We start from the raw sequence: 18,650 nt of genomic DNA, 5'->3' as shown, positions 1-18,650 counted from the left end.
AAACTATTCTTAAAATAGTTTATATTTCAATAAAGATATAAGAGTGAAAATAATATTTTGAATTTCTTTATTTAAAAACAGTGAAAATATTTAAAATTTTCATTTTAAGTAGATTCATAAATAAATAAATTGAACTGATGAAACAAATCATCATTAATTTTATCTTATATGATTTTTTTCTAAAATAATTTAACATCAAATACATAAAAACTTTTTCTGAACTTGCAGTATTACTGGAAATTGGCTATAATCTGGAAGTTGCCATAAGCCTACCAAATATTTTTTTCTTAACTGTTTCTTTGTTGCATTTTTGTTTCACTTACATTTGTGGCTGGAAAATAGATGGCCATCAAACATTTAAGTGTTTCTTTTACTGTCTAAGCAATGTTTACTCAGCAACAGCAACATTTCAACAAAATGCAAGTTGCACTTGGATGAATTTTGTGGCAGTGCCATGAAGATTTATATGAGACATATCAGTACTGCACTGCCATATCATATTGTTGCTCAATGGGTTGAAGCCTTTTGCTGTGACAGGAGAGCACTGAGATTATTCATGGTGATGACCATTCAATCACTGCAATAATGAACTTATAAAACCCATTTTGAGGTTATTTGAAAATGATTTTCAATAAACTTGCCAAGAAATAAATGCCAAAGTAGGAATTGCAGTTTTCAGTGGGTGTTTCATGCTACAAATGATGTGCAGAAATGGCAACAAATTGAAACTACTCAAACTCATATAGAGAATTACAAGCATGAGGGAGAATCCTTCCTTCATCAGATTATTGAAATTGACAAAATGTAGGCCAGGTCCTACAAACTAAAGTTGAAACACCCTGATCAAATGAGTGATAGTGCCAATCATCTTCATGCCTAAGAAACTGTGGCCAGAATCAAGTAAAGTAAACTGTGGCACACAGAGACAAGAGGTTCACTTGTCTCTGTATGCCACAGGGACAGACAGTTAATTAAAACTAGATACTTCTGCCACCTCCTTTGACATATCTTCATCAAGCAATTTCTCACAAAAGGACCCAGTTGCTATAATCGCATCCAATTATCTTGTGTGACAATGTGTGAAGTTATTCTCCATCACAAATGAGAACACTGTTCAGCAGATGGAAATGGGAGATACCATTTGCATCTGGTTAGCAATGTCATTTTTAGTATACTCATAAATGATAAACCAAAAGAAAACCATTCCACCACACCAAGAGTCTACTCTATCCCACTGAAATGTCTTCATGGGAGTCACCCACCATACTTATCTGAGTGCATGTGATGATCTTTTCTCAAAACTGAAAGAACTTTGTAGGCAAGTGTTTCTGAGACATTGACAGTATCCTTTTTACCTTAGGGTATCTTCTTCAGATACTGGCTAAAAATGATGAATGCTGATGGTGTTTGCTGCCTCCTATAAGTTTGACGGGGTTGGCCCATAAAGGTGGATACTTGCATCAAAGGACTGTGACATTCACTTATTTTTGAATTAATATGTTAAACATTTGCCAATGCAAATAACTTGTTTAATCATATTTATATTATAAATAACAAATAACACATATCTTTGACATTAAATACAGATATATATTTAAATGCAAAACTTGTAATACATCATCTTTATTTGTAAAGTGCTCTTAAGTATAGGTATTGATAGTGTTTGAACTGGTTTAAACATGGCTATTTTCTTGGTTGCAATAGTAGTTTGAAAAGTCTGGATAAGTTCCAACTTTTTGCCTGATGGTGCAAGTGTAATAATTTTTGTATTTAAAATCTAGTATTTGTAATTTTAGTATTTGCAATATTTACATGAACATTGTAGAATGATAGCTGCAAATAACTTGTGAAGTGTATTCTACAGATGTTCAGTCACAAGAAGCCAGGGTACATTTAACCCATGAAATTTCAGTTGCTAGGATAAATGGAGGTCTCTGTTCTACATATAGACACATAAGAGAAAACAGTATAAAAACAAAGTTTTAAAGTTTGTTTTTTGTTCACATAAATGTACTGAAAAGTAAAAACTAAATTATCTTTGGCTTTCACAGTATCCTTGGTTTTATATTTTATATTTTCCTCTTTTTAGTTTATGTAACACTGAATTTTCAAAATTCTCGTTTTAGTATATAATTGGAAAATGGGTGAAAATACATGTCTATGCAAAGTTTTAACTAGATCAGAAATTGGGAAGTGGGTGAAAATTGAGTTACTTTATCTGGACAGACAGACAAAATAAGTTTAATAAAAAGCATATAAAAAGGCTAAATTCATTCAAAGATACACAAATCTGAAAAATTTATGTTATATGGCAACTTCTGACAGCAGTTCAGATTCCAAAGTATACTTATCTCTTAGTGAAGAAAAACAATGCTGATTTTTAATGTGCCAATGATTACTTTATTTGCTACAACTGCTGTAAGTATGGTTGTAGCAAATGAATTAAAATCTGTATACAAATATCTCACCAGTGGCTGAATGGATAAAACCATTGAACACAGATAGTTGATTGTGGATTTGCACTAGGGTTTCTCATTTCCCGGTCTTTTGCTTGTCCTAGGATTCTGGGATAAAAGTGAACTGTTTCCCGGGAAATTCCAGGATAGAATTAATTATTTTTAAAACAAAAAATATCTTGAAATTAAATGATATAATTCTTTTTCATTTTTTAAAGTAATTTAATATGTTTGCAACCTCCAAAATCATATTAATAATGCTGTGTAAGATATATATTAAAAATTACCTTTGAATTATGTAGAAATTTTCACAAATAGAAAAAATTTATTAAAGTTTGCTGGAAACTGCTTACAACAAAAATGCCTTTGAAAATTTAAAGAAAAAAATGAACTTAGATCAAACTTTTAAGTTAGAAGGTAATTTTTATGATTTAAATAAAACATAATACAAAATATTATTGTAAATTTTTATAATAAGATTTTAAAAAGCAAAGATGGTCAATACTCCCATCACTCAATCTGATTCTTATTTTAGTAATGAAAGGTCCCGCTACTGAGAATGTTCTTTCTGATTCAATTGATATGAGTGGAATCGTATTTAATGCATTTAAGAGAGAACAGATGTTTTTTTTTACCTGTAGCCTGGAAAATTTCTAGTTCATTTTCGAGATTGTAGTACTTCTTTTGCTCTCTGGTATTCTTGATATGTCTGCCTTGGCTGCTTTAATAGCAGCATCAAGCTTATAGCCCAATAATTCGGCAATTCGTTCGGCTTTAATAATTAGGTTTATGAAGATAAACTTCATACTTGCAGACTTCATACTCATTTGTATCCTTGCCCAATTTGTATAACCTGGTGTTACAACTATGCAGTTATTGAAGCTACTGGGCATGGTTAAAAATTAAGACAGCACAATTATTCCAGATATTACAGGTTCTGACAAGTAAAGAATTTTCAGAGTCCTGTCACAAATAAGCTGCGTATTGATTATTGACCATTTGTGACATGCCATAACGAGGAAAAATTAAAAAAACTAATAAGTAGGTTTAAAATTAATAAATACAAATGTATTCTGACAGTTTATGAGTTGATTATACTTTCTATTGGCAAAATTTACACAACCTTAACATAAAATAAGAAAAAATTGAACTTTTAAGAAAATTGCCGGATTTCCTGGATGAGAAGAATTTTCTGGGGTAAAAAAACAACTGGGATCCCGTTTGAGAAACCCTAGTTTGCACCTCACCAATGGTTAGCCAAATGCAGTTTTCTTTGTGTCTAACATCTAAATAGGGACCATAGAAATCCTCCTAGAAGGCATCCCCCTAGGCAGATTGCCCAAGTGTTACATTACTATAACTAAACAAACAAGAATGGCTCTATTTTCATTCATTGCATTGGGCATCAAGAAAACACTGCTGCTATAGATTACACTTCATTTGCTATATTATTGCAATGTTTGTGAAATGAGTGTGGACAAAGATCAAATTAGGAATAGCAGTTGGTAAGCTATATGCAGGATTGAAGAATTTTAGTATATAATGGGTGTATAGCGCTAACAAGCAATTGATGTGTGCATAAAAGTAATCAGGAAAATTTGCAGGAAGATTTGGAGATGGCAAATCTCTGGGGATCACTCCAAAGACCAGATCAAATAAGCTAAAAATTTTGATGAGAGTTTAATAGTCACAGATTTCCAAAACTTTGAAGAATGCTAACTCTTACTCTCACCATATTTAGTTCAAATGTGTTTTCTTGCTCATGAATTATATCAGAAATAAGTATAGGCAGGAGCTGCTTAATTTAATGCCATTTTATATAATTCATCGAAATTACGATGATGTCAATATAATAACAGCTGTAAAATTGGACATAATATGGGCCGCAATTCTTTATGCAGCGCTCGAGCTCGTTACAGCGAACACACTGAAACTGGTTTTTAATTTGCCAACACGGCTCGTGACGTCATTTCGCTACACACTCGCTGCATAAAGAAATGCAGCCATGCCCAATCCCATGGTTAGAGAAAAGAAATGCAGTTTTTCCCAATGATTGTAAAGAATAATTAAACTCAGTAAATAAATAGCGTGCACATATTTTGTATACCTGTGTAAAGACAGTTGTATGACTGACGAAACTTTTCTCTCTTCCTTTCCATTTCAATAGTTGAGAGTACAAGATCTGGATTCATAGTATGCTTGCCAGTTCCCTATTCGGACCTTGCTACAAATTGGTGGAATAAGGATGACTAGACTGTTCCTTGGAACCTTTATCGGGTACTTAAGGATTATCCGCCTGCATCTCGCGTTGCATTGAGTTGCGTATCTCATTCCAATCACACGTGAAATTTACAATCATTCAGAGATTTACATGTGCACTATATGGCAACTGCGTAAAATAATATAATAGAAAGTTTGTATGGAGTCTGTTCTCTATACAGTTCTACACTTTTTGACCGACCTGCACCAAATTTTTCATATTTATTCTCTAGAATCATGAGAAAAGTATAGGCTGCTATGAAATCTGGACACGCCGCTCTTCCTCGATTTGATCTTGACATTTCGTGATAAACAATGGTTGGCTAAAATAAGCATTTAATATGGTTTTTCATTTTAACGTTTGCCCATGGTTTTCGACCAGATAATGCGGGAGACATGTGCTAGTTACTGATAACAAATAATTATGAACTCATAATAAAAATATGTTTATAGATTGAAATTAGTTCGTAGTATTTTAATCATTCTTAAAAACTCAACATTTCCATTTAGTTCAAATTCAGATAAGAGTTTACTGTGTCCGTGTAAAGCTGTAATCATAAAGCACAGAATAAAGAGCATTGGTGTTATAGTTCCGACTAGAACTGTGTTAACACTCGGTATGGAACGGTTCCGACCAAGAATTAACCACGTCTAACATCAAGATCGCTAAAATGGCCGTCACATTTTGTATTTTTCAATCGCCATAAAACTGCAGTCGCAACTTAAATTACAAATCGACTAAGATTTCAGAAATGGTTGAAAATATAGGTTGCGATTAGAAAAATTAACCAAACAAAACTGACCTTTATATCTTTCGACAATAAAAAAAAAAGAATTGTTCTAATTTTAATGAAGAAATTTAACAAACATTATTAAAATCACTTCTATTAATCGTTATTTCAACTCTGTGTTCCATTTTGCTACAGGTTTAAATAGTCACGATGACTGAAACCTGAAGGCAATTTGTTCTTTGGCTGCGCGATTGCAACCTGCGCGAGAACGATTTTTGTTTTTAACCACGGACGCACTCGCACAGTATTCCGAGAGGATTTGTTAACAGGAATATCAATCGCGGATTCTAGTTGCCTGCACGACTGAAAATTGAAAAGGGCGACCACCGTTTAATAGAATGTGTGCAACAAGTGCAAATATTCTAGAACAACAGATGTGACAAACATTGATGTTTCGTAGCAATGGTGATTGTAAAAAGACACTATATTCTGCCCTCAACTGTTTTCATACGGTTCACGATAAAACAGTTATGCATCTGACTTGCATATATGGATTACTAGTAATTGGCCTTTATGATCAAATTATTGTTGGAACTATTCGTTTACATTATCCCGTTTTCGGGTATAATGTAAACGAATAGTTCCAACAATAATTTGACGGGAGATGAAGGGGACGGCCGGATGGCCGAGCGGTCAAGGTGGCAGCCTACCGCTCTAGGGGACCCGGAATCGAATCCGAACGGGTCGAATAATCCCCAGGAATTTTTCGGGGGTGGTCCGTTCGGATATGTCGGGCCCCGTCCCTCACCACCCGGTCGCCCCATTGTGGGCCTGGCCGAACCCATAATGGGCCTTCTAAAAGAGGCCCTCTTAGTGCCCACAGGGCGGAAAGAGTTTAAAAAAAAAAAGAGGGAGATGAAGGGAATCGGGGGGGAAGTTATAATTTTCAATTATTCTACGATATAAATTTAATTATTAACAAACAGCTTAAAAGAAGTAATTTTGTTGAATTGTGAGAGTTTTTTTAAACAGAGAAATTTAAATTTATAAAACACCAAGACATTAGCTTAAATTTAAAATTATGTATGGCGCCATCTGTTACAATCTGTTTATCTGTTATTTTATTTTAAAAATAAGCTTTATATTGTTAATTATAAAAAGACAAAAGACTTCATTTTGAAGGTGAAAACGAGTTTATAAAAAGTTTTAAATGTCAATAATGAGTAAAAATTTTTATTAAGTCTGACTTTTGTATCTCTCCACCCCGTTGACTTTTAATTACAAAAATTTAGTAGTATTAATATCCCATATATATAAAATAATTCTACCAAGTTTGAACATTTTTGGATCATCCAGTCTCAAGATATAATGCAAAATAAACACACACACGCACAATTTTGTAAGGGGTTTTTACATTTTTCGGCTCCTGAAGTCTCAAAACGCGGAGAAATGCAAAAAACCAGCGGGAGGGGTCAAAATTTGACCAATCACCGTACTTTCCCTGTTATATTCTAAAACAGCCAGGAAGTAAAACTAATAAATGCTTAACGAAAAATCCAGCAACGAGAGTCTCATTCCAATTTTCTTACGAGACATTCCAATTTTCTACTAAAGTTGAGTATTTAAACCAACAATTTGACGTCATCAACGACGTTCCAACTCGAGTACGAAGTGCTTACTTCCCATAATTCCATTCTCAGCAAGATGGATTTCACTCAAACGTCTCACCAATTAGCAGTCAACATATCTGTTGAGTGTTGGTTAGCGTTGACAACAGCGCCATTTCAACGTTGAAAAAAGGAACGACTTTTAACAAACATTGAGATCGGCTCTTAGCGTTGAAAATTGGAATTCCCGTTAACTCTCCTGGCAGCATTTGGTGGCGCCATCTGTTATGGCATTTTATTTTAAAAACTTTTTATACTTTTAATTATAAAATGGCAAAAAGCTTATTTTGAAGGTAGGAATGGGTTTTATAAAAAAAAAAAAAAAAAAAAAAAATTGTACATGCTACTAACAAATAAAGTCGTCATTAAGTCCGACCCTACTGGAGATATGACACACGACGTCCCCTTATCTCCCCACCCCGTCGACCTTTAACCACCAAAATTTAATGTCTTCAATCTTCCTAATAAACAAACCTCCCTGCAAAATTTCAGAAATTTTCGACAAAAAACAAGGAGTTACTAAGCTTCAAACAGGGTGAACAAAATCGTGCACCCATATACATTAATAATAACCGTACATACAAAAAATCCTGAATTTTTTTTTGCATTTCTCGACGTTTCAAGATCCCCTGAATCCAAAAATGTAAAAATCTTAAGGGGTCGTTTTTTGACCGATCGCCATACTTTCCCTCTGTTATATATAGGCTATATAACAGAGCCGAGAAAGTAACAAAAGCGATTTAATACCTTACCTGTTGATATATATTTTGTATAATTTCTCTTAAATAATGAATCAAATTTTGAACATTAATGCTATCCGTGTTTCTTATTATCAACCAACATATCATATTTTTCTGAAATTCTTCAACCTGCCTCGTGCATCAGAAATCAGGAAGAGTAATTAGCGGAAATTTATTCCCAATTTAACAGTATTGATTTAAAAATTATATCGCTTCTTACATGTTCACCTGAATTTTCGTTTGACTTTGAGCTTTTTTGATCTCGAAAGAAATGAAATAAAACTTACTATCGCTTCATTTTTGAATCAAGTAAGAAAATTTTATTTATGATAATCATATTAGCCGTAAATTCATACGCTGTATGAGAAAAAACATATGCTTATCCTCTTGTCTCTTCGCTTCTAGCCCAACCTTCATCTTTTCTTTCTTTTTTCCTCTTCGAGAAAGTTTTAGAAGATGAAGCTAGTGTCTGTACTCGGAGTTTGACCATTGCACTGTCCATAACTTTTAGTTTCACACATACGATTAGTCTTTTGTCAACAAGATCATCTCTTTCACCGTGTTGATCTTTTTAAAATCAATTTACATTTTCCTCCTCCCAGTAAAAAATGACCAAGCGAATTTATTATAGAAAACGAACGCTTCAAGAATCTATTGGTTGAAAGTTTGGATATCCAAGAACCTATTGTGCGACCCGTCTGAATCCCACCACCGATTTAAGTCTTAATTGAACTCTTTTGAGGCAATGCCCGGTTTATTCTAAACCCCTCTACAGACTTGACATAAATTTCAATGTGAAGTAAACAACACAGTTTTTTACGGTTAAGTAAACAAATGTGTTTCTACCTATTAAACGAAGGAAACCTGATATTACTGTACCAATTTTTAACTTTTTGAATGTGTGATGATGTTTTGCCAAGGCTTTTATTTGTTTCCTCACAAAGAAACTTCTCGTCAGTATCGTTCAAAGTGATTTCTAGAAACAGAACCTCAATATACAGTATAATTCGGGAAATACATTTAATTTTTTTTTTTTTTTTTTAGGAATCAATAAGTTGTTAAAGCGGGGATCTATTGTAATTTCATTATTTTTCATTTAAATAATTTATTCCTGAAGCTAACGCCTTGTTATATGTTCGAAACTTCGCTTTAATAACCAAAAATACGCGGAATCAATGTTATGCTATTGTTTTATATTCTAAAAGCAATGAAAATTAATTATAAAATTTGAATTTTTATAACATCAACATCAAAATAATCGTCGAAAAAAAATAAAGATTAAATAGTTTGAGAGATGCTCAACAGATGGCAGTAATAGATAAACGTTTGCTGAAGTTAGTATAATAATCGTTTGTAAAATCAAATAATAATAATAATAATAATAATAATCTATAATTTTTTAAAAATTTTTTATTCAATTTTCATCATTTTTTTATCCAAAAAATAAAAATAAAAAAAATCGAGTTTGATTTTTGAAAAATCCTTGAATGAAATTCAAAAAATATTCTAAAAATTCCGAAATGTACAGTACAAATTAGTCTAGTTTAAAACTTTAAATTCATTTCAAACTATATTTAGAATATAAAATTAATTAGATTTATTCGGATTTTATACAAAAACTTATTCAAAATATCTCTGGAGAATATTTAATTATTATAATAAGCTTAATTAATATTAAATAAAATCATTATTCATTGCTTTATCACGTGAATGATTATGGATAAGAATTTTTTCAGATATCGTTTCGGCAGCTGTGACATTCCTTCTCGGTTTATTTATGTCGACGATTTTTTTTTTTTTCAATTTTCTTATTCTTATGTAAATATTCTGATTTAAAATTCCCGACAATATTTGATATTTTATTAATTAAAAAAAGAAAAAAAAATTCGTAAAGCAATTATTTTTCTTATATTTATGTTAATATTTACGAAACAAATGTCTTAATTGTACTTGGTTTAACAAATATCTTGTAGTAAAAAGATGCAAACAATTTTGTTAAGAATGATTTTCATGCATTAATAAATACAAAAATACTAATTTAACTTGGCGTATTTTTATCTTTTTTACTCCATTAAGAAATAAAAAGAAAATACCAATTTTAATTTGGCGTATTTTATCGCTTTCTCGTATAAACAAATAAAGAAGTGTCAGTTTTACTTGGCGTATTTTATCACATTAGCAAATAGAAAATAGTGATTTTATTTGACGTAATTTTTTCCTTTTACTCGTTTGAATAAGAAAATAAATTCCTTCCTATTTGGTTAAAATTAATATGTAATTACCATAAATGATAACTATATAATATATTATTTATATTAAAATTAATTTTATACAGTTTTTAGAATTGCACCATTGTTGAAAATATAATTTTTGCAGTTAAAAATAGGGATTTTCTTTAAAAGAATGTGTTTTTAGATATTCTCGAATATGTAAAAAACATTTTCTAAATCAATTATCTGAAAATTCGGAGGGTGTGAGTAATAATACGAAGTTTTTTAGAAAGTATAAGAGAATATATTTCTCAAATTCTAATAAATTTAATATTTAAATGTATACTTTTTATTATAAATTATACTTTTATAAATTTTGAATTTCCTAAAACATAGGTTATTTAATTAAATGTTTTATAATTAATTTAACGATTTTTCCTCTTCACGCTTTAACGATTACGCTATTGTTTTTGAACTGATGAGAAATAATTTTAAACTTCCGGTTTGAAGTTTACGAGACAAAGTAAGAACATAGACCTTAAAAAGTCTAAAAAATCAAAATTTAAAGGGGGAAAAAAACTAAAAATATAATTTTTAATAATGTTATTTGACAGAAAAATTCCAAAAATATTTTTGAATTTCTCAGCTGATATATCGCGATCCACACTTTGATAACAGGAATTTGATACTCCTGAATTATGTCACGATAAAAAGAGGTGCAAATTTGAAAAAGGGCTATTAGGAAACACTATTCTACTGTTTAATCAAATTTATTAGGAGCATTTTAATATTTATTTTTTAATTTATAAAATTAATTTTAAGTTTGTTCGTTTGAATAAAGATAATTTAGCAATGTTCGAGGTTAATTATTTATTTTTTTATTTTTATTTTTTTCTCGGCACAAATGCTGTAGATTTAAGCATTGTGGACCTATAGAATATACTAAAAACAAACCACTCGGCAGATAAAAAGCACCGCTGTTTAAAAGAGGACCTCTTCACATTCTGAACTTTGACCCTCACCTTTCGTGAACCAGCTGACGCAACACCTTTCTTAGTTAAATCGTATTATAGAGCCTATTCTCGCAGGTAAGAAGAGAAAAAAACACAGCAAACCATTAATGAGCTCGCCTGCAGCAATTCGAAGATGTTTAAGTACTAATTCGATCTCTAAGTAACCATCACTTAAGAAGAGATATCATGAAATTTGACAACAAAAATACTGACCGAGTTCACACACTTACCATCGATTTTCACCTTACCCCGGGCATACTTTAAATGTAAATTTACAGCAATTTCTAAATTCTATCGGTAGGCGTGAAAATCCACGCTCGTGTACATCGATAGAAGGTTTAACTAAATTAGACCTTCACTAAATAGAACCAATATATTAAGGGTGTCGGAACGAGGTGAAGAAAAATCAATTTCTCTTTGTTCGTAGGACAGATGGTCACACAGATAACATTGAACGGAACAACACCTCCAACAACCTCCACTACACACACGATAAAGGATTAGTGTCATGTTAAACAAACATGGTACCCACTTGTCTTACATGGCGTAATTGCTAAGGGGTTCACTGATGAAGCATTCACACCTCGGGCGTGTCATCCGTCAGTTACAAAATATGTCACGTGGGCGTAGAATATTCATAAAAACAATTTCATAGAGGGGGGAGGAAGAAGAAGAAAACACGTTTAACGATTGAAGCAACGTTAATTTATTATTCGTCTAGTGTATAATTACAAGCGTACAATGCGCTCGTTACCCGGAGCTTTGGTGAAAATGGTCTCAATAACCCGAGCTCATCTCAAAAAAAAAAAAATAACAAATTAGTTACCTCTCATGGGCCTTGAATTTTAAAGAGAGTATAAATACAAAATTGTTCGATGGCATCGAGATAAAGAGTACATACACCACGTCAAAATCGAAATTGCTTGGTATCAGTTTTGTAAAAATCAATGAAAGAAATTGCAATTAGATCAAAAAATGGGTGAATTATACAAAAGGGGGAAGATAATTGACGTCATCAGTTTCGGTCACGTTGAGTAGAAACATGGTTTCTGCGTGACCTTACGCGATCTCGAGGTTAACAATGGCTTCGAGCGAGTGCTGTGGGTGATATATGGAAAGGTTCGTGATTTAAGGCTTAATAGAGTCAGGAAGCGTAAATTTTACCGTTACACAGTTCACAATTCCCCTTCTTTAACTAACATAATGAATGTAGACTTTTAAAAGTCACAAATTCATTCAATATCACGTGGAAAGTAATGGAGTGTTGCCATCTTCTTCTCATTGTATTAGTTTTACTCTTCTAGCTGCCCTACATTTAAGTTAATTATATTATATAGATGTATCTAATTTAAAAAAAAAAGTTTTTAGATAATGATAAATCATTTTTATATATTATATTATTACGGAATATAATTATTTTTATGAATAAAGATTGATCAGCTCTTTAATTATAAAGGTAAATATAAGCTTTTTTTGATTCATAAGGATCAAAATATCTTAAATACATTATGAAATTATATAGAGTCGACAATCTAAAAAAAATCTGATTTATCATTCTTGTTAAGTTTTTTTTTCGATGAGGCGAAATTTTTTTGATTAGGGTCATTTCATGGGTGATTTTTCTTATTAGATCTGTCAGTCATGCATTGATTATAGAATATAGAGGAATCAAAAATTACTTTAATTTTTTATGATTTTTTTATATTTTTATAGATTAAAAATGTGTATTTTATAAATGCCAAACATAAAATTTTTTAGCTTGATGTTATTTAATGAATAATTTTCTTTTAAAGCTATCCCCCGTATTAGTTTTATTATTATAATTAATGTAAAATAATTTAAAAAATGTACACGAATTTTAGATTTGTAATGTTCTTATATATTGGCATTTTAGAAATGTTTTTAAGCATATGTGTGTGTTTTTAAGCATAATTTTTTTTTAGATTAGTATCGTCATGTGTGCAATTTTTTATTAGTTCTGTCAGCCATATTGGTTCTAGTATTAGAATTAATAGAATATAAATAAATACTTTTGTTTTATAGAAATTTTTTTTAGCTTTTTATATATTGGCATTTATAAAATTATGTACTTTTACATTAAAAAGAATCTTCGTTATCATCAAAAAAATCTTAATAAATCGCAATCAGTGTTCCATTATCTAAAAATAACGTTTAAAAAAACTTGTGATTTGGAGTTTTTTACATTTGTTATGGCACTTCGTATCAAAACAATTTATATTTTGGATTTTTTTTTCTTATGAAATAATGACTATTTTATTACTCGCAAGTGTCTTTGCCCTTTATTTATAACTATAAACAGTCTAAAAAATATCAAAATCTAAGTTTCGATTTATCTCCACTTTAATAAATATTCATCTAAAAAATTTTTTTTCTCTTAATCTGAGGTACATTTAGGTGATGATGAGCACAGCTTTTAGCCCAGAGGATCCAAGAAATTACCTGAACTGTTTTTTTAAGATATATATATCCAAAATAAATTTCTTAATCAGATACGATTATGTTTTTTTTAGATATATCGATAGATGATATTTTACAGAAGGGTGGCGAACGTTGCATAAATAATTTGAAAAAAACCGGTTTACCAATCGATTTAGGCCTCTACAGATGTGTTCAAAAACTTGTAAATATTTTTAAAAGACTTTTTAATTCAAAAAATATACCTTTATTATAAAATATGTGTTTTTGTTAAATTGAGTCACTTGTAAAATATTTTTTTTAATTCAAAAAATTAGAAAGTGTTTTTTTGAATTAAGTCGCAGTCGTATTTAGTTCTAAAACAAGAAAATTCTTAGTTAAATAGAATTTAAATCATTTTTTTAGATGACAATGATGAGGAGAGAAAGTCCATTACCTTACAATGGTTGAACACGGAAATGCTAATAGGGTCGTTAATTAACTAAATGGATCCACTTTTCTTTTCTTGTTGATCCTATTTCAAACGACACTCGATATAAATAACAGTAAAATTGCTCTATTCTTGCAATTTTTTCAAAAAGGAAATGTCTCTTGGGGGAATTAACTTGAAGATGTGTCAATATCATTGCTACTAACAAGAACGGATGTGTCTTTGTGAGTGGTTTTTTTTTATTTTTTTTTTTTAATAATATTCCGAATAAAAATTGATATTTATTAGATAATGTATGTACAAAACAGTAGAAAAACATTCGAAATTTAAACGTTAACATTTATATATTTATCTTAAAAAATATAAGTAATCAAATAAAATTTTGTCATTTGGAACTATGGACAGGGGTGATTCAAATTTTTCTATACATAAACACCACCTCTGCCCACCCTATATAGTATTACCGTATTAAATGATACCACAGTCAGGCTACTGGCCTGATTATGGTATCATTTAAATTGTGTTAAGTGATTGCTTAAATTGATATCGTTTTAAACAGTTCTGTTATAATTTAAATAATGCTATTTGTAAGCTTGGTATTACTTTAATTGTGTTCTTTGACTGCTTGATATCCAAATAACAGAGTGTAAATATGCCCGAATTGTATAATTATAATATTTGGTATCAGTTAAATCGTGTAATCTATTAATAGATGCTTGAGAAAAATGAAACTAATTTATATGGATGTTGATATCGCATAAACTGTGCTGTCTAGATGCCTGATATCTCTTAAATTGCGTTATTTAGATGCTTGATATCAATTAAACTATGTTATTTGGATACTTGTTATCGCTTCAACTGCATTATCTGGATGCTCGATATCACTCAAGTTGTTCTATCTAGACATTAGATACCGCTAAACTGCGAAATAATGATGCTTGATATTATTTAAATTTCGTAGTATAGATGCTTGATATCATTTAGATAATAGAGCTTAATGCTATTTAAAAGTATTATAAGCAAAAGTTTTGAATAATTTGTAGATTATTAAACTGTAAAATAATTTATGCATAAATGCTTTATTATACGTAAATTGTTTTTAATTTGATTAGAAAGAAGAATATTTTTATAGAACAAAAACAAACAAATTCATTACTCAGAATAGAAGTTGTGGTTCCCACAGTCAGTTTCAAAGAATAATTTTGATAGTGGAGAGGGTTGCAAAGGAAACCTTTTACTGGCAACAATAGTCGATTTGTTTGTAAGAAAGTAGTGTTAAGTGGTCCCATTGAATCCCCTCTTATCCACTGACAATGACTTACAAATCAAGAAATCAAAAAGGGTGTTTCCATTTAATTGGACACTCGAACCTCGTTAAATGACGTGACGAGTCTCTTTTGTTGCAAAATTGTCTTCGCTCCTTTATTCACTGTGTGTAAATGGCCAAATGAGTTTTTAAAGTTGCCGCTTTCTACTTCAAATGTTCTTCAAACACGAAGACAAGAATTGCCAACTATTGTTTTGATTGTTTATAAAAAAACGTCAGCTTAACAGCTATTCTATAACTCTTCATATTCTTAAGTTCTAAATGAGTTTACGTATAATAAATTGTATTTTGCCACTTGTTACAGTATCTTTACACAAAGTTAGATATGTTACACATTGTAGAGTTGTGTACATCTAACAGATATATAGATGCGGAGTTATAAAAGCTGTTACACTACTATAACTCTATTACAGAGTTTCAAATGTATAATTATAATTGTATATTTGATAATATACATATAAAAAATACTTTAATACATTTATAAAGGGGTACCGTGAAAGTTAGAAGCTTAACATTCGAGATATACATCAAAAATAAGGTTAATAAATACATTGTAAAGTAATAAACGGTGGAATGAATTGAGGTCGAAGTGGCCTCTTAAGATCCTCTCCACTAAATAACAAAGAGATTAGAACACACAACTGTATTTTTTTTTTATTTAATTTTTTTTTCAAGTTAACTCTAACTGCACGACTAATTGATTTTTACCCTTTCATTAAGTCATCCGACACGCTTCTCGCACATTTCTGACACTAGTCGAGTGTGCCATTCCTCTTCATTCGACCAACAAACCAAACAAAACTTTGCCGAAAAAAAATCAACCCGGCGATGTCCTTGATAAACTAATAGTTTAATAACAGGTTAAATGCGACGGAATGCTACTTTGGTGGTTGATTTTTCCCCTCTTCTTCCTTGGAGAGTTGTTGATCCCTGTGTAGATTATACGAGTGCGGAATAATTACAAGCAGATGGGAAATTTTATGAGGTTTCGAAGAGGCGTTAAGACCTACTTAAAGAATGAAATTTGTTTCTATTATTGTTCTTATATATTATTATTAGTTTACTAGGTATCGAATTTTCGAATGGCACAAAGAAAAGTCAAATGGTAAAATCAATTACTTTCTTGTAACGGTTGATTTTTTTTATTTTTTCCAAACCGTTACTTGTGTTTGAATTTACATGAATTGACTTTTTTAATGTGAAATGTGGTCAAATATTCGTGGAATCATTTGTTTATGAAATTTCCACAAAATTACGTTTTTTTAATGAAATGTTTATTGATTTATTTATGTATTTTTTATTTGGATTTAAATTTTGATAAATTAGTTTTTCTTGATGGAATTTTTATGGATTTACTTTTCTAAAATGTGTTCAAATTTTCAATAATTCATAATTTTTGAGGTGAAATTTCCATAGATTTTTCTTTTGATTGTCTTTTAAATAAATTCACAAAAAATTTAATTTTTCCTTCTAATTTACATGGATTAGTTTTTCAAAATGTGTTTAATACTTTATGAATTTAAACAAAAAGTGAATGTATAGAAATTTAAACTTTATAAACATTTAAATGTATGTTACTTTTAAGGAATTTTCATAAATTTATTTAAAATACAGAGATTAAAAAAGTGAATTTATGTAAATTCGATTAGAGTGTCTTATCAAACATTCACACACCCCTTTAAATTTGTATCGTTTTATTCATTTCAAACGAGTTAAGCGTTTTTATTTTACGTTTTAAACCACTTTAAAGTTAATTATAATTTAAATAAATTGATAATATCAAAAATATTTAAGAAAATTATACTTGGAATATCATTCCTTTCGCATCTGTAATTGCAGTCTATGATATTCAGTTTTGTTCTTCGATTGACCTGTAGTGATATATTTATGATGCTACCTTTACATAATTAAGACCCTGTTAAAATATTTATAGGATAGGATATCGAATAATGTCAGTTATGTATAGAATATGTATTAATTCTTTATCCGAAATCACTAATTATCATTTGTAATTCTGTACTCTTTCTGTCATCATCATCATCGTAGGTTTCGAATGTGTCATATGTGGTAATCATCATTAAATAATTCTAAAAATAAACAGATAAATGGGATGGTAAGGTATAATATTTATAAATAATTGTATAACTTATCAAAAAAGCTGTTTTATTAACTGTATAGAATCTATGGTATCACCTTATCATGTCATGATCTGTACATTAATCAAGAATTTGACATTTTCTCTCCATCAATATTATTAAGTATCGTTTCAAAAAAATCAAAATTCGTTCGTTCGTTCCTCAATTAAACGTCATTTAATGTTATTTTTTTATAAAATTGAATTTTTTAAAACGAATCAACAAAGTATTCCTTCAGATTAATCATCTTAACGGTTATGATTATGGGAAGAATAATCCAAGTTAAATTTTGCTTTTATATTGCTTGTTGTTGCTTGATTTTAAAAATATTTTTGATTTATTTGGAAATTATTCCTTATTTTCTAAGCCAAGAAATCAATTTTTTTATCTTCTAAACGTTGTAAATACTTTGCTGAAGTGGTTCTCAATCTATTAATTGGGTTGTTGTAACGTAAAGACAAGACTTGATCTGTAATTTATGTTCGATTAGTGTTATTTTTTGAATGAGATTATTTGAAGGATTAAACATTTGTATCGTGATTTTTCTAAAAATCGATTTTAAATAAATATAATAAACATATTTGTGGAAGAAAGAATATTTTTTAGATGTTTAATTTGAATTTAGAACGATGAACCTTTACTTAGATTTTGAGCTTCGTGATCAAAATCATTATTACACTTAAACACCATAATCGATTATATGCTTGGAATTCAAATCAAAGTATCCAAAAAATCCATTTGATATTAATTATAGAGATTCTACGTGGATCTAAGAGTATAATGTTTTCGCATTAGCAGCAACTAACTATGTTTAATGGTTTCTTAATAGAGGAGCAGGAAAATAAAGGGTGTTCCTTGCTACTGTTTCCAATATAATTTGTTTACATATCATAGATCCTTAACTATTTTTTTTAGAACTTATATATATTCATTGCAGCGCTTTTTTAGATCCAATTAAATGATAATTTCTTTGTTTAATGCATAACGATTTTAGTAACTCCGTTCGTATTTTCAGTGTTTGGTACTAATGTTATGTTTTTTTAAAAAAATAATATTTTTCTAAAAAGTTTATATTTGATATTATCATTATTAAATGTGAAATGAATGGTTTTTTAAATAAAAAAATTAATAAAATTATAAGAATTTGTATCGATATTTACGATTTTTTTGTTATTTTTAATGACACAGCCTTTTTTTTTACTTGGAGTTATCTTTATAATGTATTCGAATAGGCTACTTTAAGTAC

This window comes from Centruroides vittatus, unplaced genomic scaffold (genome assembly GCF_030686945.1).
Source record: "Centruroides vittatus isolate TY-2023 unplaced genomic scaffold, ASM3068694v2 contig_301, whole genome shotgun sequence".
Taxonomy (NCBI): domain Eukaryota; kingdom Metazoa; phylum Arthropoda; class Arachnida; order Scorpiones; family Buthidae; genus Centruroides; species Centruroides vittatus.
This window is presented reverse-complemented; position numbering follows the sequence as displayed.